Below are 27,236 nucleotides of genomic sequence, written 5' to 3'. Positions count from 1 at the left end.
TTCTCAGCTTATCTGTGTCTACGTCTGTAACATATTACTCTGTATTATCCTGTATCTGTATTACTATGCTGCTGTAACACGCTGAAATTTCCCCAAGGTGGGACTATTAAAGGATTATCTTATCTTATCCTATGTCATAGGTGACAACTTGGAGACAACTTGCTACATTCTGGGAGGCATTGTAATTGTTGACTTTATTACTCTTGTCCTTGAAGTTACGCCGGGGATGGATATTTCAGCAAGACAATGATCCAAAACACAGCTCCAAATCGACTCAGGCATTCATGCAGAGGAACAATTACAATGTTCTGGAATGGCCATCCCAGTCCCCAGACCTGAATATCATTGAACATCTGTGGGATGATTTGAAGCGGGCTGTCCATGCTCGGCGACCATCTAACTTAACTGAACTTGAATTGTTTGTCCAAAATACCTTCATCCAGGATCCAGGAACTGATTAAAAGCTACAGGAAGCGGCTAGAGGCTATTATCTTTGCAAAAGGAGGATCTACTAAATATTAATGTCACTTTTCTGTTGAGGTGCCCATACTTTTGCACCGGTCAAATTTTGGTCTAATGCATATTGCACATTTTCTGTTAGTACAATAAACCTAATTTCAATCCTGAAATATTACTGTGTCCATCAGTTATTAGATAGATCAAACTGAAATGGCTGTTGCAAATACCAAAATATTTAGAACTAAAAATGATTAAGATTAATAGGGGTGCCCAAACTTTTTCATAGGACTGTATGTGACACACAAAAGGCAGACAAGACAAACAACAACAAAGGGAGGTCAGCGAGCCAAGGGTCCAGTAACAGTCGAGCAATGCAGTGTCAAAATTGATATCCAAAAGAATAGTCAATAGGGAAAGCCAGGATTCAAGAATCAGAATACACAAATAAACAGCAAGAGAAAAAGCCAGCATGCACAAAGCTATAAAAAGCATCAATGTGAATGTGAGTCGAGAATAAATAGGGAGGAAGAACCCGCCCTGAATCTGATAGGAAGGCAGGCTGTCAATCACAGGGCAAAACAAAACTAACTCTTAGAGAAGCAGATGGAATTGAAGGTGAAAGAGACAGGTGTGGTGGAAAATCAATTAACAAGGTGAAGGAATAGAACAGTGTTCAGACAATGCAACCAAAAACTCTAAGCAAGTTATCAAACTGCATACGCCTCCTGCGCCGCAGCATGCAAGCAGAGGGTGGCACAGAGACCAGAACAGGCAGAGATATTACAATATCACTTTGCAATAAAATCTCACAAAACCATGTGTAATTTTTCCTTGCTACATTCTGGGAGGCATTGTAATTGTTGACTTTATTACTCTTGTCCTTTATATTTTGTATATCATGTTGCTTTATGCATGTACTCTACAGTCTCACTCTATATATTTCACAGAGGGGGCTCAACCATTCCACCTATGACTATCTCACAGAATCGAATGATGTAAAAAAAATTATATAAAACTTAATTTTATCACTAAATAGCATTTTTCTAGAAATAGTCAACCTTTAACTCCCTTGAAATATCCATTCATTTGTTATTCATGAGTCTGTTTTTACAATACAACTGTGTTCTCTACTTGTCCTAATAGCTATTTTTACATATAGCAACTAATTTGTTCAGTGTTGTTTGTGAAAAAGAAGTTGAATTCTAAATGAATTTTAGGCACTTTCTCAATTTTCGTTCAGTTTGGGGCCTATTTATCAATGGATTTATGACAGTGTTTTAACAAATAATAGAAAAATGTCATCTCAAAGTCTAGTCAAATCAGTTATTACATAAGAGTATAACAAGTGGAAAAAGGTCTCACCCTTGGTTCACATCTGTGTTGGTAATCCGTTCTGGGGAGTCCGCATGGGGACCCCCCAAATGGACTACCGAACGCTACAGAAAGCAGTGTGCAATGAAAAAACACAGACCCCACAGACTATAATGGGGTCTGTGTGCTTGCCATGAGATATCCGCATGGAACATGCGGACAAGAAGATTGTGAAGTACTTTCCTGTCCGCATGTTCCGTGCGGAGATCTCGCGGCAAGCACACAGACCCCATTATAGTCTATGCGGATCCGTGTGCTTTCACTGCACACCACTTGCCAATGCGTTCAGTAGTCCATTCGGGGGGGTCTCCATGCGGACTCCTCCAAACGGATTACCGATGCAGTTGTGAACGAGGCCTTATATAGTATGTCTTCCCCTGAGCACCAAAAAAAGCCACTTTTTTCTGCCATGTTCACATGTGTCAGGAAAGTGGACAGAACTTCGCAATCGTAAAAATCTACATTGGTTAGTATACTAGGTTGATGCATTGTATTTAGTTACAATGAAACAGAGTGCAGTAGACTTTTCAGAAGCTGCATTAGTATAAAACAAGGAACTATACATCGTAATAGTTATTATTATTAGAGATGAACGAACAGTAAAATGTTCGAGATTCGATATTCGCTTCAAGAAGCCCCTCAATATTCGACTACTCGAATTGAATATCGAACCCTATTATAGTCTATGGGGGAAAATGCTCGTTTCAGGGGTAGGCAACGTTCGATCAAATTATACTTACCAAGTCCACGAGTGAGGGTCGGGCTGGATCCTCCGAGAAGTCTTCTCCTTGCAGCGTCCCCCACGGCATCTTCCGGCTCTGAATTCACTCTGCCAGGCATCGGGCCTGGGCAGAGCCGACTGCGCATGCCCGCACTACAAGCGGACATGCGCAGTCGGCTCTGCCCAGGCCCGATGCCTGGCAGAGTAAAATCAGAGCCAGAAGACGCCGCGGGGAAGCTGCACGGAGAAGACTTTTAAAGGTAGGAGAAGAACCAGCGTTGATTGGCCGACTGTATAGCATTCAGCCAATCAATGATGGTTCTGCATCGAACTTTTCCATTCGAATAGCGAGTGGTACTCGATCGAGTACAAATATTTCGAATACCGTAGTATTCGATCGAATACCTACTCGATCGAGTACTATTCGCTCATCTCTAATTATTATTATTATTATTATTATTATTATTATTATTATTATTATTATCATTATCATACAGTATATGCTATTTTCATAAACATGCTCATTGTTTTTTTTTAATTTCCAAATTCAGTCTATTTTTTATTCAAATAGCCTTTGCATTTTAAAATAATGGTTTTAACACTCCCCATGAGTCAAAAAGAAAGCCGTAAATGAAATGAATATTATTTACAAGGCTGCTTATTCGACATCAACTATTTATGAATAGCAGCATTTGTCTCTGAAAATAAACAACAGTCCTGCTGATTTCATAGTTTTCCTTATCTATTTTTATGGGCACTAGGCATTGCATATCCATGTCTGACAGTGGAAACTGCGCTTATTTTATTTCCATCGAAAACCAATTTAAATGCAAATTATTGTTGTTATTAATCTAATGACCCAAGATACATTGTAAATGGTGTTGGGTCGCTTGAAGGACATTTCAGTGTTCTGAGCCCATTAACATTCACAATTACCACTTTATCTGAAATTATAATTCAGACAACAGAAATAAAGTTAAATAAAAGAGAAGTCAAACATTCAGATTTAGCAGAAAATGTATTGTATATTATGCGGCGTGACGTGGTCAACTTTTCTAACAGATAATAAAACAGGCTTTTAAAACAGGACTTTCTACCAATTAATTTTCTAGAACTACCTCCAACATTTGTATTCCTTTTTGACAGTGTTGAAAGTATAGTCTGTGGGTGGCACAAATGAAAATTCAAGCAATGTCAGGAGGAAAGAACATTTGGTAAGTTCACAAGTAGTTCCCCAGCTTGATTCAATTATAATGCGAAACATCATTCAACATCATGTGTACCCTAAAGTGCTTCTTTCTTCGCAGGCATTAAAATCAAAAGTAATACAACTAGCGAAGTGCGACTCGTGGATGCAGCCCGCTCCAATCTCTTCACTTTGGAAAATGTGTCGGTTTCTCGGGTTTAGATCTTATAATACCAGCTGTGCTCATTTTTTCTCAGAAGTACAATAAAACATAAGAAATAAATAGATTTTTTAGATGTTAGAACTATTATTTGCACTGGGTGAATGACTAAAGTCCTGGGTGACAGGTTAAACGTTGAACATTCTACATATTGCTATCAATTATACAGGTTAAATGAAGCACAAACAGCTTGAAATGGCATGCTTTATGCTCAAACTCAACAGTGGAAAAATGAATATCTGTAGCCCAGTACTCTATGATGTTGCAATGTAGCAGAGATGAATTTGACATTTGACGAGTCCTCTTGGGATGTCATGATGTTTAAGAGGTTGTCTTACAATGACAATACCTTTATCAGGTGTAGCCGGCCCAACTATAGAGATCTGTGGAAGTGCAAACTTAGTAATATGCAGCACTACAGTCTGTGAAAACAAGACTTATGTCTTGGCTGAGAGATAAAGACTTCGTTATATACAACAACAGTCTATAGTAAAATTATAGTATAATTTTTTTTATTTTTTTCATAAATTCATAATGCAAGTGAAGGGAACAAACTTTCTAATATAGCTTAATAAATAAAGATTTCAGCTTCTTTATTTGCCTGCTTCTGTCAATGATCAAATTGATACAATAGATGTCTATGGAAAGGGGATGAGGGAAGAGGAGATCCTCACAAAACAGAGAGACATCTGTGTTATTCAGAGACAGTTCTCTTTCACAACATAGTTGAGTTATCAGGAATTACTATCCAGTCTTCTCCTGATAGGAATCACTCATTTAATGCTGGCCTCGTATCTCTGTCTCTTTCCTTCTTCTCTTCCTCTTCCCCTCTCCATAGATTACATTGTAAACTAAACTGCTTGCCTACATAGTATGCCCTTAAATCAGTTCGATAAGAAGTAAAGATAGAAGTAATACATAAAGACAGAGGAACTTTTCTTTAGGGAAGTATAATGCAGCATTAGCACTATTTGTTTCTGAAAAATAAATTAAACAATATTTATACTTTAAAATCTGATTTTACTAGGTTTTGCAGATAAAGGTCTCTGCCTGTTTCTGCCTAGTAAATGTCACAGCGCATGCTGTGGCACAGGAGGTGGGCTCATTTTGATTCTTTGCTTAGAGTTTTTCATTTCACTGTGTGAATACTGCTCTATTACTCCCTCCTCTGAATTTCCACTACACCCATCTCCTGCACCTTGTTTCTCTCCGATCAAATAGTTAATTCTAGATTTGCCTGTGTGACTGTCAGCCTGGCTTCCAATCAAGCCTAGAGTGGGTCTTTGTCTTCTTATATACAGGAGATCAGCCCTCACAGGCTTGCTGGCTATTGTGACTCTGTCCTTAGACTTTGTCCCTGATAAGCTCCTACCGTGTTTCCCCAAAAATAGGTCTCCCTCCGAAAGTAAGGCATGGGGGGCGGTTTGTTGAATTGCCTAATATAAGGCACTGGCCGAAAATAAGGCATCCCCAAAATTCATTGATGAACACTGTGCGCGATGTTCCGTGTGCACAGGTATGCCGGCTGCTGCCTCTGCTGTTGTATCAACTGTTCTGGCTGATGTAGGATGAGCTGGGAGAGGCCCGCTGTGCATATGCTGTGGGGAGTTCACTTTCCCAGCTCATCGCAGAGGCAGAGGCAGCAGCTGGCATACAGAAGAGGTAGCAGCCGGCTTTACTGTGCACACGGAGCACAGAGCACAATGTTCAGCTGGCTGCAATACCCATGAAGTGAGGCTCTCCGCCGCAACTGCTGGAAGTCTCGCTAAGCCGCGCCCACCACTTCCATGACGAATAGCAGCATCAGCGCTGCTACTATGATGGGGAAGATAATTAGCATACCTTCCCCTCTCCCCTACACTACCTACAACTGGCAGTCATGCCGGCGCTCCGCTAAGGAAGTGCCGGCATAACTGCCGGTTGTCAGCCGCTCCATAATAAAGACATCCCCCGAAAATAAGACAGGTCCTATATTTAGGATGAGAATTTAATGTAAGACACTGTCTTATTTTCGAGGAAACATAGTATTTCTGCTATTATTGTATTACTGATCTCTGACCCTTTGTCTTCCCTTTTGAGTAGTCTCTTGGATTATGATTTGTACTGTGTTGCTCGACTGTTACTGGACCCTTGGCTAGTTGTTTGTCTTGTCTGCATTCTGTGTGTCACATATATAGGAAGGGCTTTGTCGACCAGTTGTCGCTAGGACTGGCAAGTAGGAAGGGACATTAGGGGGTTTCAGCTTAGGGATCCTGTCTACTGTGCCCCTCCCCTTAGGGTTCACCAGCAGCTACTGGGGAATTGCCGCTCTAGCAAATTCCCTTACAGAATAGCCAGCACAAATAACCTTCTGCCATTGCTTCACTCCAGATCAGCATGGATCCTATTCAGGCCCCTGCAGCCAAGTTGGAGGGCTTGGCAGGACTGATAGTTGATCTAAACAGGTTCATATCGTTACTGAGCTTTCTGCAGCATCCCCTGTTGTTTCTTCCCTTCCAAGGGTTCAGATGTTACTCCCAGATTGTTTCTCAGCGGACAGAGATAAGTTGAGACTTTCTAGGAGTCTTGTCACCTATATTTCCAGATTAATCCACATGCATCCCAGGCCCAAATGGTGGGGGTAGTTATAGCTCTACTACAAGGGGATCCTCAAGCTTGAGCCCTTAAAGGGATTCTACCACTAAACTAACATTTTTTCTAATGACCACGTCGGAATAGCCTTAAGAAAGGCTATTCATCTCCTACCTTTAGATGTGGTCTCTGCCGCGCCGTTCCGTAGAAATACTGGTTTTAACTGGTATGCAAATGAGTTCTCCGCAGCAATGAGCACCTACTCTTGAGCAGGCCATGCCTTTGGCGGTCTGTAATGACCATAGGATCCGGGAAAATTTAAAAGAGAGATCCTGTTTCCTCCAAGTTTTCTGTCTCTTCCTCTCTCCTGTAAAACCCACTTTTCCTCCCATCACTCCTGGTGGAGAACCCATGCAACTGGTAGTGTTGAGGTAGTGACCTCCGCCAGAATACGGGTCACTTCCAGTGGTCAGTCACCTGCTCCAAATCAATCATGCATGTGCGCGCTTGCTAAGAGAGACTCTGACACAAGGTGGTTCAGTTTCAATCTCAGACCATGCTGGACGCTCTGGCTGCTCACACAGTACTGAGGTTTATTGAGGAAGTTACAGTTTTTATACAGGAATGCAAGAAAGATAAGATAACGGCAGGCTGTAAGCATATACGTCTTGTATCCGAATACACTGGCGATCAGTCATTGGCTCTTAAATTTCAACATCTCTTAGCTTTCGATTTCCCGAGAAATCATACTGTCTTTCTTGTAAACCACATGACGATCATGTGCGTCAGCCTCTGGGTGCGGTACTGGATACAGGCGCCATCTTAATGTATAAACGTTGCACAAAGAAAAATATAATTTCTTAAGCAGTATAAAGCATGTATAAAAATAAGAATGGACATGGTCTACCTTCACTTGGCTGTGGATGCCAAGACACGACGAGATCATCTCAGGAATAACCTGTGCCTGTACTGTGGTTCCTCAGATCATGGTGGGGAAAGGTTCTTTTTAAAAAGAAAGAAATATTTACTTTTTCAGTCCCCTACTAGTGCTGCTGCTATAGTAATCCTTGCCAGTCTCTGTTTACTGGTCATATATGCACATGACCATCGCAGCCAGTTATTGGACAAATTGAACACAACCACTGAAGACAATGATTGACTACTGCGGTCACATGCATGGCATTTCATCACTGTAGAGACCCATGGGTGCCAAAAGAATAGTAGTGCTGGAACACTGGGGGATTCAACATACAGTATGAGCATTGATTTTTTATTTATTTATTTTTAATGTTATGACATTATATGGTCTTTTTACGGCAATTTTGCTAAATCCTGGACAAGCATAAAGGGGTATTCCCATGAACATAATCATATCTATATTTAAAAGTTAAACATTTTTTTCAAATATAAGTAGTTACAAATTCTGCAGAGTTTTAAAGATTTTCTCTAACCATCTTAGTGGTGATTAGAGATGAGCGAACAGTAACATATTTGATATTCATTTCGAATAGCCCCTCAGTATTTGACTATTCAAACGAATATCAAACCCCATTATAGTCTATGGGGAAAAAATGCTCGTTTCAGGGGATCCCACTCTTCGACTCAGGAGAGTCACCAAGTCCACTATGACACCCCAGGAAATGATGCCAACACTCTGGAATTCAACTGGGACAGCAATGGAAGCATGGCTGGGGGCATCTAACATGCCCAAGTCACTGTATTACGTCGGGATCCCTGTCAGCTTGAGAAATGCGCGAGCTGACTTTTCCCATAGGAATGCATTGACCAGCGTTGATTGGCCGAAGGCTCATCTGTGAGGAGGCGAAGTCTAAATCGGACCAGAATGGAGACTGCTGTGGACCTATCTTAGACTCCACCTCCTCCGGCAGAACCAGCGTTGATTGGCCGAATGCTGTACTCTGTATGGCATTCAGCCAATCAACGCTGGTCAATGCATTCCTATGCCGAGATGTAGCAGTGCTGGCCGTGCGCTCAGCTCGGCTACTCTGATGTTGCAGCCAAGCTTAGCGCACAGCCAGCACTGCTACACAGGAGATGAAGCAGAGCTGGCCGTGCGCTCAGCACAGCTACTCCAGAGAGGCAGCCAAGTTGAGCGCACGGCCAGCACTGCTACACAGGAGAACTGCTGCTACATCAGAGAACCGCTGAACCCTACTGCACACTCAGCTCTGCTGCATCAGAGATGCGCTGAACCTTGCTGCACACTCAGCTTTGCACACTCAGCTCTGCTGCATCATATGAGTATGCTTTTCCAGGTTAGAGCAGCTACAGGTAATGGTAACAATTCTAGGAGCCATGCTGTTCACTTGCCATCCAGGGTGTAGCAGTAGGTGTAGGTAGTGTGTTGGTGCACATGGTATAACTGGTGAATAGCATGGCTCCCGACATGTTATTGCCTTTAGCTGCCCTGTCTCGGTATCACTGTTCTGCAGGGATCCTGATGGGTCCCCAGAAACAATTCCACTGGCGGGCCCTAGACATCCCAGTCCAACACTGAACCCAGCTATGATAGCAGGCAGGAACACTACATGTATGAGAAGATATGCTAGCCATAATAAGGAAATCATGGCGGATTTTCTAACCTTACAAAGTTCATGCATTCGTGGTCATATCCACTGGCAACCGATCAAGACAACAAAACTGTGACCAAAAGATATTTAAAAAAAATCTTTAAAACTCTGCAAAATGTTTAGTTACTTACCGTATATACTCGAGTATAAGCCAACCCAAATATAAGCCGACCCCCCTAATTTTACCACAAAAAAAGTGGGAAAACTTATTGACTCGAGTATAAGCCGAGGGGGGGAAATGCAGCAGCTACTGGAAAATTTCAAAAATTAAAATGGTCGGAGTTTTTGGGTGCAGTAGTTGCTGGGAAAGGGGAGGGGGTGTTTTGGTTGTCTGTCTGCCCCTTCCCTGAGCTTGAGGACTGGGTTTTTTCTTCCCCCCCACTTGGAATTCAGTCTGGCTGAATATAGGGTATCTGCAGTGCTTCTATTAACCCCTTCCCAACGGAACAGGAGCACTGCAGATACCCTATATTCAGTAGACTGGGCACTTTCAGACACAGGGATACCTAATGTGTATGTGTTTCAGTCATTTTCTACTTTTATATGTATTCTAGGAAAAGGAGTGTTTTAGAACTTTTATGTTTTTAAAATCTTTTTCTTCTTTTGCACTATTTTATGGGAGATTCTATACATTAATATTGTGGCTGGTCATAGACCCTCCCTCCTAAAAAAAAAAAAAAATTTTTTTTTTTTTTTTTTTTTTGCTGACTCGAGTATAAGCCGAGGGGGGCTTTTTCAGCACAAAAACTGGGCTGAAAAATTCGGCTTATACTCGAGTATATACGGTATATTTGCAAAAATATTTAACTTTTAATTATCTACAAATGTCAAAACAGTTATGTTTATGGGAATACCCGGTTAAGGAGAGTGAGCATTATTTGGCTGTCTAATCCCTGTCGTACCCCTCTGTCCTGGGTAAAAACATTCACACATCTAACTCGCATCTGTGGTTCAGCAGTGTGCATGAAACACAAGCCTTTTATTGGTTTTGGAGGCTGCTAAAAATTCATGAACTAAATCTACAAATTATTAAATTGTACTTAATGTGTATTGTAATGTAATTAGAATACTTTCATTTATGTCTTTTCAATTATTACTATATACTCCATGCATTTTGTTCTTAAAGATATTTTGATGACTAGAAATTGTAATTCCCACTTAGGGATGTTCTATTTAATTAAGTTGCGTAATCTATTTCTGTAAAGTGTGCTGTAGCTTGATAAGCATTAAACATGTTTGTAAGTGGGACATAAAATGCTGTCTGACTCTTCAAACCTGTTACAAAAAGATAAATATTGGTCTGCTGTTTTCTTCCTTCTTTTTTTTTACTTTTAAAACAAACATATCACAAGAATACTTAGTTTCTTCATAAAATGTACAAATTTTATTGATCTAAACAACACAAAATTGCAGAAATAAGAATTGCATAATAGCAATTTTATGCACCAAAATAGCTTACTGCTGATATCCTAGAACATTACACAAAAGGAATATGTTTTCCTGTAAAAGTTTGTGCTATTTTAACATTTTCTTTGCACCAGTGCGTTTCCATTACTAATCTCATCTAAAGCTATTATGTTTTCTTGCTTGGCACTTTGTATCACCATCTCCATTGGGAGTGTGTGTTTGAACAGACAGTGCACAGAAGTATGCTGGTAAACTTTGTCGTCTAGAAAACTCACTCCTACAATGTACTAAAAGTACTATTAATAAAGTTACACACATAGTTATGTAGCATGGTTGAAAAAAGACACATGTCCGTCAAGTTCCTCCAGGGGATCGGAAACGTCATGGCAGTCTATACATTTCCCAAACCATATAATGACGTTGGCGTAACCCACGTCTTTGACGTCACAATCAAGGGCTGAAGGCTGAACAGGGAGAGATGCAAGAGCCCAGAAGAGGTAAGTAACATGTTTTACATTTGTCAAACGGGGTCTGAAAAGACCCCCGAGTATGGGGCATTATACTATGTGTGAGTCAGGAAAAGGAGCACTATGCCATGGGGTGGCAAAACTATATCATGAGGTCCAGTCTTTGCTAGTAACAACCCTGTATATATTTATCATACCTTGTCTGTGTATATATTTATAAATGTACATATGTATCTGTGGGGCCCAAATCAGTTTCTGCATTGTTCACCTCCATTAATACAGATAAAAGCATTCACACTGTTAATAGAATCAGGCCCTGTTCATATAGTGGAATCTGGCGCTGATTTTGCAGTGGATTTTGCCCCCATATTGGCAGCAGATTCTTACTTCATTTTGCCTGCCATTGAAAACAACTAGTACAGGACACTGAAAAAAAAAGTGTGCAGTTGATTCCTGCCGTGGGTGCTGCAGTTCATTTGGAGGCCGCGGCTCGAGAGTCACCTCTGATTAGACCTATTCATTTGGGCCGATCAGCGGTGAAAAACAGCAAGGGCGTGCTAATGTTCTGTATACACCGCCATGACTCGGGGGGCAGAAAATAAAGAGGAATCTGGAGCAGATGTCTCTCTAAGATTCCTCTTTACTTTCTGATGTCTGAACAGGTTGTATCTACTTATATGGAATAGACTGTATTACACTACACTCCAGTGGAAAAAACAATTTTGGTTGTTTTTTGTTGCAGTGCTCATAAGTTTTACCAAAGGAGGCCCACTGAGGCTCTGTTGCCCAAGGGCCCACAAAAACCTGGAGCTGGCCCTAGGTATACATGGACGAGTACTGTGAGGAGAGGGAGGAGTAGTTCCTCCCTGCTCTCACAGTACTGTGCTATAGGCGCTGACTGACTGTCAAGAACGCCCTACGGTACCGGCACCGATAGCTCTTCACCTGGGGCACAGATCGTGAAAGTCAACAGTGCACTGAAGTCAGCTTTCTAGCGGTATATAAAACCACATGTGCCCCAAGTGATGAAAAGTCCTCTTTAACCTGGGAAAATTGGCCTGTTTAAAATTTGGGGATTTTGTCCTCAATTTGCTAAACTTTAAAAAGAAAAAGAAAGTGAAAACAAAATATGTCTTATGAAGGGATAATAACTTTATTATGTTAGGACATGGCAATGGTATTTGCTGCAGCATTATAATTGGGATAAACTTCTGGGACTCTTTGATCCCTTCGGCTTTAACAATGTACACTATATAATTGCTTGTGACTGCTCTTTCTAGTGTAGAGTATAGAGATGAGCGAACAGTGTTCTATCGAACACATGTTCGATTGGATATCAGGGTGTTCGCTATGTTCGATTCGAATCGAACACCGCGTGGTAAAGTGCGCCAAAATTCGATTCCCCTCCCACCTTCCCTGGCGCCTTTTTTGCACCAATAACAGCGCAGGGGAGGTGGGACAGGAACTACGACACCGGGGGCATTGAAAAAAATTGGAAAAAGTCATTGGCTGCCGAAATCAGGTGACCTCCATTTTAGACGAATAGTGGATTTCAAATCCGGGTCATATGAGAATGTGAACTTTGTGACTATGAGACAGGGATAGCTGTACAGGCAGGGATAGCTAGGGATAACCTTTATTTAGGGGGGAATGTTATTAAAAATAACTTTTTGGGGCTCTATCGGGTGTGTAATTGTGATTTTTGTGAGATAAACTTTTTCCCATAGGGATGCATTGGCCAGCGCTGATTGGCCGAATTCCGTACTCTGGCCAATCAGTGCTGGCCAATGCATTCTATTAGCTTGATGAAGCAGAGTGTGCACAAGGGTTCAAGCGCACCCTCGGCTCTGATGTAGCAGAGCCGAGGCTGCACAAGGGTTCAAGCGCACCCTCGGCTCTGATGTAGGAGAGCCGAGGGTGCACTTGAACCCTTGTGCACCCTCAGCTCTGCTACATCAGAGCCGAGGGTGCGCTTGAACCCTTGTGCACACTCTGCTTCATCAAGCTAATAGAATGCATTGGCCAGCGCTGATTGGCCAATGTATTCTATTAGCCTGATGAAGTAGAGCTGAATGTGTGTGCTAAGCACACACATTCAGCTCTACTTCATCGGGCTAATAGAATGCATTGGCCAGCGCTGATTGGCCAGAGTACGGAACTCGACCAATCAGCGCTGGCTCTGCTGGAGGAGGCGGAGTCTAAGATCGCTCCACACCAGTCTCCATTCAGGTCCGACCTTAGACTCCGCCTCCTCCGGCAGAGCCAGCGCTGATTGGCCGAAGGCTGGCCAATGCATTCCTATGCGAATGCAGAGACTTAGCAGTGCTGAGTCAGTTTTGCTCAACTACACATCTGATGCACACTCGGCACTGCTACATCAGATGTAGCAATCTGATGTAGCAGAGCCGAGGGTGCACTAGAACCCCTGTGCAAACTCAGTTCACGCTAATAGAATGCATTGGCCAGCGCTGATTGGCCAATGCATTCTATTAGCCCGATGAAGTAGAGCTGAATGTGTGTGCTAAGCACACACATTCAGCACTGCTTCATCACGCCAATACAATGCATTAGCCAGAGCTGATTGGCCAGAGTACGGAATTCGGCCAATCAGCGCTGGCCAATGCATTCTATTAGCCCGATGAAGTAGAGCTGAATGTGTGTGCTAAGCACACACATTCAGCACTGCTTCATCACGCCAATACAATGCATTAGCCAGTGCTGATTGGCCGAATTCCGTACTCTGGCCAATCAGCGCTGGCTCTGCTGGAGGAGGCGGAGTCTAAGGTCGGACCTGAATGGAGACTGGTGTGGAGCGATCTTAGACTCCGCCTCCTCCAGCAGAGCCAGCGCTGATTGGCCGAATTCCGTACTCTGGCCAATCAGCACTGGCTAATGCATTCTATTAGCCCGATGAAGTAGAGCTGAATGTGTGTGCTAAGCACACACATTCAGCACTGCTTCATCACGCCAATACAATGCATTAGCCAGTGCTGATTGGCCAGAGTACGGAATTCGGCCAATCAGCGCTGGCTCTGCTGGAGGAGGCGGAGTCTAAGGTCGGACCTGAATGGAGACTGGTGTGGAGCGATCTTAGACTCCGCCTCCTCCAGCAGAGCCAGCGCTGATTGGCCGAATTCCGTACTCTGGCCAATCAGCACTGGCTAATGCATTGTATTGGTGTGATGAAGCAGTGCTGAATGTGTGCGCTTAGCACACACATTCAGCTCTACTTCATCGGGCTAATAGAATGCATTGGCCAGCGCTGATTGGCCAGAGTACGGAATTCGGCCAATCAGCGCTGGCTCTGCTGGAGGAGGCAGAGTCTAAGATCGCTCCACACCAGTCTCCATTCAGGTCCAACCTTAGACTCCGCCTCCTCCAGCAGAGCCAGCGCTGATTGGCCGAATTCCGTACTCTGGCCAATCAGCACTGGCTAATGCATTGTATTGGCGTGATGAAGCAGTGCTGAATGTGTGTGCTTAGCACACACATTCAGCTCTACTTCATCGGGCTAATAGAATGCATTGGCCAGCGCTGATTGGCCGAATTCCGTACTCTGGCCAATCAGCACTGGCTAATGCATTGTATTGGCGTGATGAAGCAGTGCTGAATGTGTGTGCTTAGCACACACATTCAGCTCTACTTCATCGGGCTAATAGAATGCATTGGCCAGCGCTGATTGGCCGAATTCCGTACTCTGGCCAATCAGCACTGGCTAATGCATTGTATTGGCGTGATGAAGCAGTGCTGAATGTGTGTGCTTAGCACACACATTCAGCTCTACTTCATCGGGCTAATAGAATGCATTGGCCAGCGCTGATTGGCCGAATTCCGTACTCTGGCCAATCAGCACTGGCTAATGCATTGTATTGGCGTGATGAAGCAGTGCTGAATGTGTGTGCTTAGCACACACATTCAGCTCTACTTCATCGGGCTAATAGAATGCATTGGCCAGCGCTGATTGGCCAGAGTACGGAATTCGGCCAATCAGTGCTGGCTCTGCTGGAGGAGGCGGAGTCTAAGATCGCTCCACACCAGTCTCCATTCAGGTCCGACCTTAGACTCCGCCTCCTCCAGCAGAGCCAGCGCTGATTGGCCAGAGTACGGAATTCGGCCAATCAGCACTGGCTAATGCATTGTATTGGCGTGATGAAGCAGTGCTGAATGTGTGTGCTTAGCACACACATTCAGCTCTACTTCATCGGGCTAATAGAATGCATTGGCCAGCGCTGATTGGCCAGAGTACGGAATTCGGCCAATCAGCGCTGGCTCTGCTGGAGGAGGCGGAGTCTAAGATCGCTCCACACCAGTCTCCATTCAGGTCCGACCTTAGACTCCGCCTCCTCCAGCAGAGCCAGCGCTGATTGGCCGAATTCCGTACTCTGGCCAATCAGCACTGGCTAATGCATTGTATTGGCGTGATGAAGCAGTGCTGAATGTGTGTACTTAGCACACACATTCAGCTCTACTTCATCGGGCTAATAGAATGCATTGGCCAATCAGCGCTGGCCAATGCATTCTATTAGCGTGAACTGAGTTTGCACAGGGGTTCTAGTGCACCCTCGGCTCTGCTACATCAGATTGCTACATCTGATGTAGCAGTGCCGAGTGTGCATCAGATGTGTAGTTGAGCAAAACTGACTCAGCACTGCTAAGTCTCTGCATTCGCATAGGAATGCATTGGCCAGCCTTCGGCCAATCAGCGCTGGCTCTGCCGGAGGAGGCGGAGTCTAAGGTCGGACCTGAATGGAGACTGGTGTGGAGCGATCTTAGACTCCGCCTCCTCTAGCAGAGCCAGCGCTGATTGGTCGAGTTCCGTACTCTGGCCAATCAGCACTGGCCAATGCATTTCTATGGGGAAAAGTTAGCTTGCGAAAATCGCAAACTGACAGGGATTTCCATGAAATAAAGTGACTTTTATGCCCCCAGACATGCTTCCCCTGCTGTCCCAGTGTCATTCCAGGGTGTTGGTATCATTTCCTGGGGTGTCATAGTGGACTTGGTGACCCTCCAGACACGAATTTGGGTTTCCCCCTTAACGAGTTTATGTTCCCCATAGACTATAATGGGGTTCGAAACCCATTCGAACACTCGAACAGTGAGCGGCTGTTCGAATCGAATTTTGAACCTCGAACATTTTAGTGTTCGCTCATCTCTAGTAGAGTATTAAAACAGGATGGCGCATACACACATAGCCAATTTTTTATTTCATGGCAATTTCAAGCGGCGGGAAAGACTGAATGAGCTGCGGTGGTGAAATAGAATTTTCATCCCCTGACCCAGTGTCTGTTTAATCCAAGCAGAAAATAAATGGAGCATGTGTTGTGTGCTGTCACTATCAATTCCCATCTATATCATCGAAATCTGGGTAATTTTTATCAGACAAAATGTCCATCTCTTAATTCTTTATCCATGTAGATGCAGCATCCAGTGACCACTTCAATGGAACCAAGAGGAAGGCTCAATTTCTAAATAGAAAAACCCTATAAGCCGTTCTGCACTGTGCGGCCCCATCAAATGGACTAATAGAAATGGGAGAACCTCAGAAGATTCATTATGGTTTTGGTTGAACAGGTTCAGCGCAACTTAAATTGGCTTAAAACATAATGAATCAAGCTACATTCACATGACAGTGAATAATGGCCATGTGACAGTGTTTTTTTTTAAAGAGCTGTCACATGTCAGCACTAAATTCAATGTCAGTGATTAGTGGCTATTCACATGACTTATTTTGACAGTCTGTTTTCATGGACCAGCAAAATATAGGTCATGTCCTATCTTTGTCCATTTTCACAGATGCCCATGAGTGAAATATTCGAGATTCGATATTCATTTCAAGTAGAGCCTCAATATTCGACTACTCGATCGAATATCAAATCCCATTATAGTCTATGGAAAAAAATGCTCGTTTCAGGGGAAACCACTATTCGACTAAAGGAGAGTCACCAAGTCCACAAATAGCAGGAGGAGAGTGTTTAGGTGGAGCACTGTGCAGTTAAAGCGCACGGACCCCATTATAGTCTATGGGGTCCATGCACTTTAACTGCACAGCACTTGCAGTTGCGCTGATAAAAAGTAAGTTCCCTCATAACAGCAAGCTGCCAGCTCTCCCGACTAGCAAAGACGAGCCTGTGGCAAATCAACGCTGGTTCTGCAGCAGGCTCATCCTTGCTAGTCAGGAGAGCTGGCAGCTTGCTGTTACAAGGGAAATTACTTTTTCTCATAGGAATGAATTGAATTGACCAGTGTTGATTGGCCAGTGTACAGCATTCGGCAAATCAACGCTGGTTCTGCCGGAGGCTCGTCTATGAGGAGGCAGAGTCTAAGGTCGGACCACAGCAGTCTCCATTGTGGTCCGACCTTAGACTCCGGTCGACAAAACATAAAAACCTTACCACACTACATGTCGGGTTTTGCTGTCCGCTTGAAAAGTCGGACATCTTTGGGAACGGACAGTTAAGGACAGGCACAGACTGTAAAAGAACGCACCCGATCTCCATTTAAATCAATGAAAAATGTCACGGACACAGCTAGTGTCCACTGCTAATGTCCGTGCAAGATTTTGAACAGACATTAGCAGTGGACACTACTTGTCGGACACCGACGGTAGTGTGAACACCCCCTTAGGTAGATTGTTCTACTACTCTCTTTTATCTGTCAGTTTCTGCATTTTTGGAAATTGATTTAGAGGGAATTTCATAACACTTTGTCCCTTTTCAATTTCATTCATTCATTTTTCCCCCCTTCTCCTAGCCTGACTTGCAGTCTGTCTTCAGTTATAATGGGAGCAGTAAATTGAGCAGTTTAGTAGGCAGGAGAGGAGCTAATAACAGGAAATAGAAGCATTTTCCTCTGATGAGATATATTACAAAGTTTCCTATAGCCACCTGAGCTATGTGTTGAGAGAAAAAAAAACAGATACTTTGCATTTGAAATTTATTGAGACAAATATTCAAAAAAAGTTTGTCAAAAGGGTTAAATTCATATCCAAACTGATATATATATTTTTTTTATTTCTAGGCAGAGAACAAGTTTTAAACCCTGTACATGGTTTAAAGGCTCTTTTTTATGTTACACTGAAATAGCATGTAGACAACTGAGAGCAAATACACTTGACAGTTCAGCTAATCAATACCGCTGAACAGAATGATTTATGGCTACATTGTGTCAGAGTTCCTACAGTTCAAAAAAATTGTCCACCTGATCTTGTACAAAAACCTTTCCCCATTATATATAAATGATAGCAAAAGCAGTCTGAGCTGAGAAGCAGTCAGAACTGTTGCCGAAAGTATTCTTAAAACACCAGTAGATTATATTTCACCTCAATCTAATTTATATTAACCTGTAACGTTGCAAGCACGTGAAGCCAGCATGGCAGAGGTCACATCTTTGGTTGTCATCGCCACCATACAGGAACAAGATACATCAAGCAAAGCAAAGAATCACACGTCTGAATTATCATTGCCACTTTTACAGAAATCCCACATATGAAGAAAGCTGGTTCATTCTATAAAAGACCACCTGTGGAGTCCAGGAGACAAAGGTATTATAGGATTCAATATAACCCAATATGTGGAAAATGAAGGTGACATCAAACTGTGCAGCTTCCATGTTGTGTTATTTCAAACACTTAGATATGATCTTTTAGAATTTTTTTTCAACGGAATTGTAATTAAAATCCTTTGTCCCAGAGATATTTTTTTGGATTTTGTGGAATAAGACAATTAAATGTTATTGTACAACTGTAAAATAATAGATCACATTATGGATGGATCAGAACAACAGGCAGAAAAATGCAGTTTGAATGTAACCTTAGGCTAAAGCCCCACATCGCAGAAATGCAGCTTTTTTTTGTTGCAGATTTTGCTGTGGTTTTTTGAGACAAAGCCAGGACTGGATTGAGCAGAAGGGAGAAGTATAACAACTTCCTATATATTTCTCTTTCCTTCTGTAGTCATTAAAACACCGCAAACAAATATGCAACATAAAAAGCTGTGTTTCTGCAATGTGGGGCCTTTGCCTTAGAGACTAATTAATTAAGCCCTTTAAAATCATGGCATCAATACATCACAAAAATCAAGCAAAAAATGGAGCTATAGTGTGCGTTATCAAGTCTTTAAATAGCACACTAAATGCAACATATTGTGATATACATAAGCAAAAGCACTGATATATGTATACCAGGGATAGGGATAGGTAGAAATTCCTTGTTTGACCCCTGACCCTATCAAATTCTCCTACCTGCGAGGCGACCCTGGTAAGACCTTTTAAAATTACCTTATATGACAGACGGTTTTGACTCTGCTACATTGGTGAGAATTGAACTGTGTATTTATTCAGTCTATTTGTATATTTGACTACTCATGGGTATGGTCTTAACATGAGGACCTTGTTTAAGGGACCTATTTTTAAACAATATAAATAAATGTTATGTTTTAATATTTGCATCTGTGCTTTTGCTCATCAATACATCACAAAATAGCATATTATGACTATATGGCCTTATCTGTGCAAAGATTTTGTGACATTTTGCAAATTTAGGCTACCCTTTTCATTTATATAGAGTAAGTTGGAAAGTGGGTTTGTCCTGTTAGGCTAATGTATACCAGTTTTGTCAAATGTATCCTTTTAAGGCTAAGAGGGGTTTCACACTTGTGCTGCTGTTGGCCCTTTGTGATTCTGCTGAAAAGCCAGGAAAAACTGCATGGGGATGACTTGCCAGCAGTTTAAAAACCCATCCATTTCAAACTGCCAGTGTCCATTTGTAGCCTCTCCACATTGAACAATTTTTTTTTTTGCACAGACATAAAGTCCTGCATGTCTTGACCAGAATCACAAATGGCCGACAGCGGCACAAGTGTGAAACTCCCCTTAGTCCCTATGTAGTGAAATATTGCTAAAACTGCAGAAAAAAAACATAGCAGCAACATGTCATGTATTTTAAGGGCGAGTTCACACTTGTGCCAGGGCTCTGCTTTCAGGTTTCCGTCTTCTGCTCGAGAAACTGGACAGGAGACGGAAACCGGTAGTCAGTTTTCAAAGCCATTCATTTGAATGGGTTTTCAAAGTGTCTACCCATGAGCATCTTCTGCCTCTCCGCGGCAAAACTGTTTTTTTAACCGGACTCAATGTCGGACTTGCAGGACTTTGTTTCCAGTTAAAAAAACGATTTCGCCACAGAGACCAGAAGATGCTCCCTGGCGCCCACGGGTGGACACTGACTGCCGGGTTTCCGTCTCCTGCCTGCACACAGCATTTTCAAATGACTTTTTAAATGCAGCTTTTCCACAGTTTTTTTTTTCACAATGTGTCAATGTGTGGACAGAGTGAACAAAAAGTTATATACTTACTTCCTGGTACTTTAAATGTAATGTGTTTTTTCAGCTGCTCTTATGCAATAATAGAAAATGCTAAGATTCTGCAATATAAGGGTGCATTCACGCGGAGGAAAATGGTGAGGAATTTGGTGTGAAATTTCAGTGCTGAAAAAAAGCCTCCCATTGACTTCAATGGGTCCCTTTTTCTGCTAGCACCCCTGATGAAGCTGTACTGGCGAAACGTGTGTCGGGGTGTGTTTGTTCATGGTAAGGAGATGTATTTGATTCTCTTGGGCTTATCTTGTGCGCCCCTCTTTCCTCATGTCTTTTAGTATAGTGATACAGTTTTTCACTTTAACCCTTTACTATTATATGACTATGTGGTCTTGTTAATACAACTGCTCTGTGTTTATATTGCATCTACTCATACTGACACATTACCTTATGTGATACACATTGTTTACGGCCCCTTTTATACATTACTTCCTTCCGTGTATCATATAATTTGGCAGCATTGACTCCCTTCTTTGACTTTTCCTTTCTAAATGTTGTCTTTTGGTGTGATTATATGTTTTTTATGTATTTTCAAATAAAACTTTTTCATATTTTTTTATACATTTGGTGTTTCTGCTTCGGCAACACTTCACTATCTTGGAAAAGAACGAACAGAACTGAAAAATGGATCCAATGGACACAAAGGGAGCCTTAGAGACCCTATTGAATATAACGGGGTTTATCGTCTATCCAGCAAATGTTCATCCTTTTTAAATCACCGGGTGAAAAAGAATAGCCTGCAAGACGTTTTGTCCAGTGATTTTAGATGGATCTGTGTCAAACCTCTGTATAAGCAATGCTGCCCCTGCTACCTCTTGTGTCACCCCCTCTACCTCATAGATTGTAAGCTCTTGCGAGCAAGGCCCTCAGTTCCATTGTGTGAAATGACTTTCTTTGTATCTTTCTGTCTGTATTTGAACCCTACAAATTGTACAGCGCTGCGAAATATGTTGGCAATATATAAATAAAATGTATTATTATTATTATTATTATTATTATTATTATTATTATTAGAGTCTACAATGCAGATGTGGACCCAACATTTACTATACAAAATAAATCCAAATTATTTAAGATTGTTAAGTACTGTAAATATGTGACCTACATATTTGTAACCTTCAGAAATACAAGTGTTTCATTTTGTATTGTAGATGCAAAATAGTGTAAGCTAAATTGTGCACAAATATAATCAATATGGTTATTCTTGCAATGAATGTAACCTTTGGCTCTAGTGGTTACATTAAAGCCAGCAGATTTCTCTCGAATGGAAACCTAATCTATAAAACCCTCTTATAAAATCCACTGTATTCAACCACATGAGTTCATGATGTTTATGATGCTGTGTCATGGTTGTTTACTTGATTTTATGATCCAGATGTAATAGAGAAGTTTACCAAGCACTCAGTGGCGTAACTAGGAATGGCGGGGCCCCGCGGCAAACTTTTGACATGGCTCCCCCACCGACACCGATGCCGAAGACCTCGACCGATCCCCTCCTACACATTCCTGCACATTCTATTATGCCCGTACAGTATTATCCCCCATAGTGGCCCCTGCACACAGTATTATCCCCCATAGTGGCCCCTGCACACAGTATTATCCCCCATAGTCACCCCTGCACACAGTATTATCCCCCATAGTGGCCCCTGCACACAGTATTATCCCCCATAGTGGCCCCTGCAAGCAGTATTATCCCCAATAGTGGCCCCTGCACACAGTATTATCCCCCATAGTGGCCCCTGCACACAGTATTATCCCCCATAGTGGCCCCTGCAAACAGTATTATTGTAAGGATTGGAGTCAGGGTTAGGTAGTGCAAAGTGACACAGCTGGGAAAGCAACACTGTGCAACTAATGACAAAAGGGGTTGTAGGCCCTGCAGCTAGAACTATGCTGTAGATCTGAGATGAGGCAGACCAATGCACTTCCTAATTGAAGTGCGCCTGCCACGACTCCTACACTACTGTCCAGGCGGCTAGGGTCAGGGAAGAGGCCCTGAAAGAGCTAGGGGCTGGAATAACGCGGGTGACACCTAAGCAGAAAGCACAGTGTAAAATGCAATGCAAAACCAAAGAAACCAAAATAGCCTGGTAGGTGTAGGTGTAGGAGCGGTCCTGTCTCAGGGCACTGAACCATTTACCAACCTCCAACCTATCGCCTACTTTTCCAGGAGGTTCTCCACTACTGAGGCCAATTATGATATAGGCAATAGAGAGCTTCTGGCGATTAAGTGGGCCTTTGAAGAGTGGAGACACTTCCTGGAGGGGGCCAGACATAAAATTACTGTACTAACTGACCACAAAAACTTATTATATTTAGACAAGGCGAAAAGATTAAATCCCGTCAAGCCAGGTGGGCTCTATTTTTCACTAGGTTCCACTTTGTAATTACTTACCGTCCGGGCTCAAAGAATACTAAGGCAGATGCCTTGTCCAGAAGTTTTGGTCTTAGTGGTAGTTCTGATGGGGGACCTGAAAATTTACTTGCTCCTGGGGTAGTAGTGGCAGTTTTAACCTCGGATCTTGAAACCCGTATTCTCAACACTCAGGATGCTGCCCCTAGTGCGCTACCACCAGGTAAATTGTTTCTCCTTAGCCACCTCCGCTTGGAGCTCTTAGAGGAGATCCACTCCTCTGTTCTGGCGGGTCATCCAGGTATTGCTGGTACTGGGAATCTGTTATCACGTACGTATTGGTGGCCATCTTGGCAACGAGATGTAAAAAATTTTGTTAATTCTTTCGAGACCTATGCCAGATCTAAGATGCCCCATCAACTTCCAGCGGGTATTTAACATCCACTCCCGCTACCCAATAGACCCATGTCACACATTTCCATGGATTTTATTACCAATCTCCCTTCCTCTAAAGGGAAATCGGTAATTTGGGTTGTAGTAGATCATTTTTCTAAGATGTCCTACTTTATTGCCTTGAAAAAATTTCCTTCAGCTAAATTGTTGGCCTGGTTGTTTATCTGTCACATTTTACGTCTGCATGGTATTCCTTCAAATGTGGTGTCGGACAGGGGTGTACAGTTGGTGTCCAGGTTTTGGAAAGCGTTTTGTAACAGGTTGGGAGACTCTCTTTCTTTCTCCTCAGCCTTCCACCCAGAGACTAACGGTCAAACAGAGAGATTGAATCAATCTTTAGAACAGTATTTGAGGTGCTTTGTATCTGATTGCCAAGATAAATGGAGTGAATACTTGCCCATGGCTGAATTTGCACTAAATAATCATGTCAACTCCTCGACTCGGTCGTCTCCTTTCCACATTAACTATGGTTTTCACCCTAGATTCTCCTCAGCAACAGGCAATGAATTCGCCTTTTCCTCAGTAGAGGACGTTGCTAAATCTCTCTGTACTGTATGGGCTGAAAGCCTGGCATCGCTGAGAAAAGCCCAGGCTAATCAAGTAAATTTCGCCAACAGAAAGCGCCGCCCTGGTCCTGACTTTGTGGTAGGTGACAAGGTCTGGTTATCCACAAAAAATCTCCAACTTCGTGTTCCATCTTCTAAGTTTGCCCCGCGTTTTATTGGTCCATATCCCATCTCTGAAATAATAAACCCTGTGTCATTCAAATTATCACTTCCTAGGTCCCTCCATATTCACCCAGTTTTTCATAAGTCCTTACTTAAAAAGTATGTTCCGGCGATGGTTACTCGTTCCCCACCAGAACCCGTGATCGTTCAGGGGGAACTAGAGCATGAAGTGGAATGGGTCATTGATTCACGCAGAGTGCAGAATTCCCTTCAGTTCCTCATACATTGGAAGGGGTATGGACCAGAGGAGCGTGTTTGGGTGGCAGCCAGAGACCTTCACGCTCCTAGATTGGTGGAGAAGTTTTATCGTTCTTGTCCTACTAAGCCAGGGGGTCCTCTTGAGGGTCCGGAGGCCCCTCCTCAAAGGGGGGTACTGTCAGGATACTCAGGCTTTGGTGTTTCCCGGCGGTGGTTTAGGTCTGGTTGGACAGTTTCTCAGGATATGTCCAGGTTTGCCACAATACAGACACAGAGCGTTTTCTAGGCGATACTTTCTCCTGGAGGCGGTTGTGGTCCCCAATATCATCGGTTCTTCTTCAGGTATAGGACTAGAGGTAGGGACAGCAGAAGGAGGTATAAGTTCTGAAAGGACAGACTAGGATTTAGCTGAGGACCCAGGTTTGCTTAATTTCTCTCTACGCCTTTCCCTAAGCCTCCTATCAATAGAAATAGCCAAGGACATAAAGTCTCCTAGATTTTCAGGGACTGGATGACTTACTAGAGCATCTTTTACAGAATCTGATAAGCCTTGTCTAAAAAGGGTTAACAAATGTCTATCTGTCCACCCTGACTGAGAGCTCCACTGACGAAACTCAGTACAATAACCTTCGGCAGTTCTAACTCCCTGCTGAATAGACAACAGATGGGACTCGGCCAAGGCAACTCTATTAGGGTCATCATAAATCTGACCTAACGTTTGAAAAAATTCATTTAACGAATTCCATTCAGGAGCTCCAGCAGGTAGAGCCAAGGCCCAGTCTTGTGGTGACCCTCGTAGAAGGGACACAACCAGCGCCACCTGCTCTGCTTCAGAAGAAAGGAAATTAAAATGAAAAAATAAACGGCAAGATTCCCGAAATGTTCAGAATCTGTCTGGTTTACCGTCAAGACGGTCAGGCAGGAGCATTTTAGGATCCAGCCGGGTATTCAATATAGGAAGAACTGGCGTTTGAATAGAAGAACCTGCAGCGGCTGATGCTGGATCAGGCATAGCATCCAGACGCTGCGAGACTTGGATAATTAACCCAGCCATGCCCTGCACCTGCCTTGACAGCTCATCCAGGAGGTCAGTTACGGAGCGTTCGGCATCCACACTAAACCACCGGGCGGTCTGCCTAGGGTAAGGGCCACCCATTATGTAAGGATTGGAGTCAGGGTCAGGCAGTGCAAAGTGACACAGCTGGGAAAGCAACACTGTGCAACTAATGACAAAAGGGGTCGTAGGCCCTGCGGCTAGAACTATGCTGTAGATCTGAGATGAGGCAGACCAATGCACTTCCTAATTGAAGTGCACCTGCCATGACTCCTACGCTACTGTCCAGGCGGCTAGGGTCAGGGAAGAGGCCCTGCAAGAGCTAGGGTCTGGAGTAACGCGGGTGACACCTAAGCAGAAAGCACAGTGTAAAATGCAATGCAAAAGCAAAGACAAAATAGCCTGGATCAAGGGAGGACAACAAGTCCCAGCAAAAACACAGATGAGAAGGCGAGGTCGGAGGAGCAAGAGGTCAAGCCAGGAGATACGAATAAAGTACAAAATCAGAAGACAAGGAATAGTCAAATACAAGCCGGGTATATAAAACCAATACTGAAAGACACACAGACTGGAAATCTGACAGAGCAGGAGACCAGGAAACACAAAGTGAATGGCTGGCAAGGATCCATGCCTGGGTGGGGTTTAAATAGCAGCAGAGAAAGCACACCCACAACACCTGTGATGGCTAATGGCATGGAGTACTGAGAGAAAGGAAAAGATTTAACCCTTAATCACCTAAGCACAACCAATAGAACTCCTAACACGTCTCCCAGGGAGACGCCGCGCAGCAAGGAGACCGCGGCGACTCCGTATCCTGACAATTCTGTCCCATATTGGCTTCTGCACACAGTATTATGTCCCACTATGGACACCCATAAGCAATTATTATACTCTGGGGTCTTTTCAGACCCCAGAGTATAATAATCGGAGACCCAGGGGAGAAAAACATAAAAAACTACTGTTTCTTACCTGTCCCCCGGCTCCTACGCTGTCGGCCTCTGCTACCATCCTTCTTCCATGACGTCGGACGTCACCTGGATGCAGGCTGGCTTCATGTGACGTCAGAGACGTCAGAAAGGACGTCAGGAAGGAGGCCTGGCAGGATCGTGGAGAGGTAAGTAACAGTGTTTTTTTATGTTTCTTACCTCTCCCAATACGCCGATATCAAAGACCCGCGAGTATAATGATAGCAGCGGTAGCGGCTGTCACCAGGCCCCTAATGTCCCGGGCCCTGTGGCAGCTGCCTCTGCTGCTATGGCGGTAGTTATGCCACTGCAAGCACTGCTGCCAGACAGCCAAGAAGGAGCAAACAGGAGAGGAACAAGCACAAGACTTGGCTTTTTGTGTAAAATAAATACAAAGATACAAACATCACATTGATTAAAAACTTCAAATATAAGAATTATAATATATAGTTATTTGTCAATCAATTAACAATAACTTGACATGTAAAAGGAACTTGTCACATTCTATATTAAGAAGTCAAGGAGGCGGACCTAGGAGTGACTGACAGCCTCCCAGTGATTGGCCAGTAACAGGGCATATGAGATCTATAGCCAAGGACCATTGGATTTCAATTTTTTCTTAACTTGAATAGCCCTTTTAATAAGTTGAGAGAGCTGTTCACATTATATGGAAACAGATCCCAACGAATCCTGAAAGATTCCATTTACTTCTAATGACGTCCATCAGGCTTCCTGGCAAGTCCTGAAATTTTTGACAGCAGCACTGTACTATTCTTGCTGTTACCTAATACTAATATAACCTTTTATTTACTGTAATTGTATTATTATGATTATTTTCTTAGTAGCAATCCTAGAATTTGCATTAATATTATTACGATCCTTAGTAAAATTATTATTATAACACAAATAAATAGGCCGGTGCACAATCTGCTTTCCAATGTACTAGCATTTGGAGATTTACGGCAGCAGGAAACTATTGAAAACACAATTTGAGGTCAGATGCAATGACTTAAAGCATCGACATTAAAAACAAATGTTTCATATCAGTCAGAGCATTTGTTACTTACTCATACTCCATATCTGGAGCTGATTTTATAACAGACTAGAGATTTCCATTTTAG

This window comes from Leptodactylus fuscus, chromosome 1 (assembly GCF_031893055.1).
Source record: "Leptodactylus fuscus isolate aLepFus1 chromosome 1, aLepFus1.hap2, whole genome shotgun sequence".
Lineage (NCBI taxonomy): Eukaryota > Metazoa > Chordata > Amphibia > Anura > Leptodactylidae > Leptodactylus > Leptodactylus fuscus.
Note: the sequence above shows the minus strand (reverse complement) of the source record.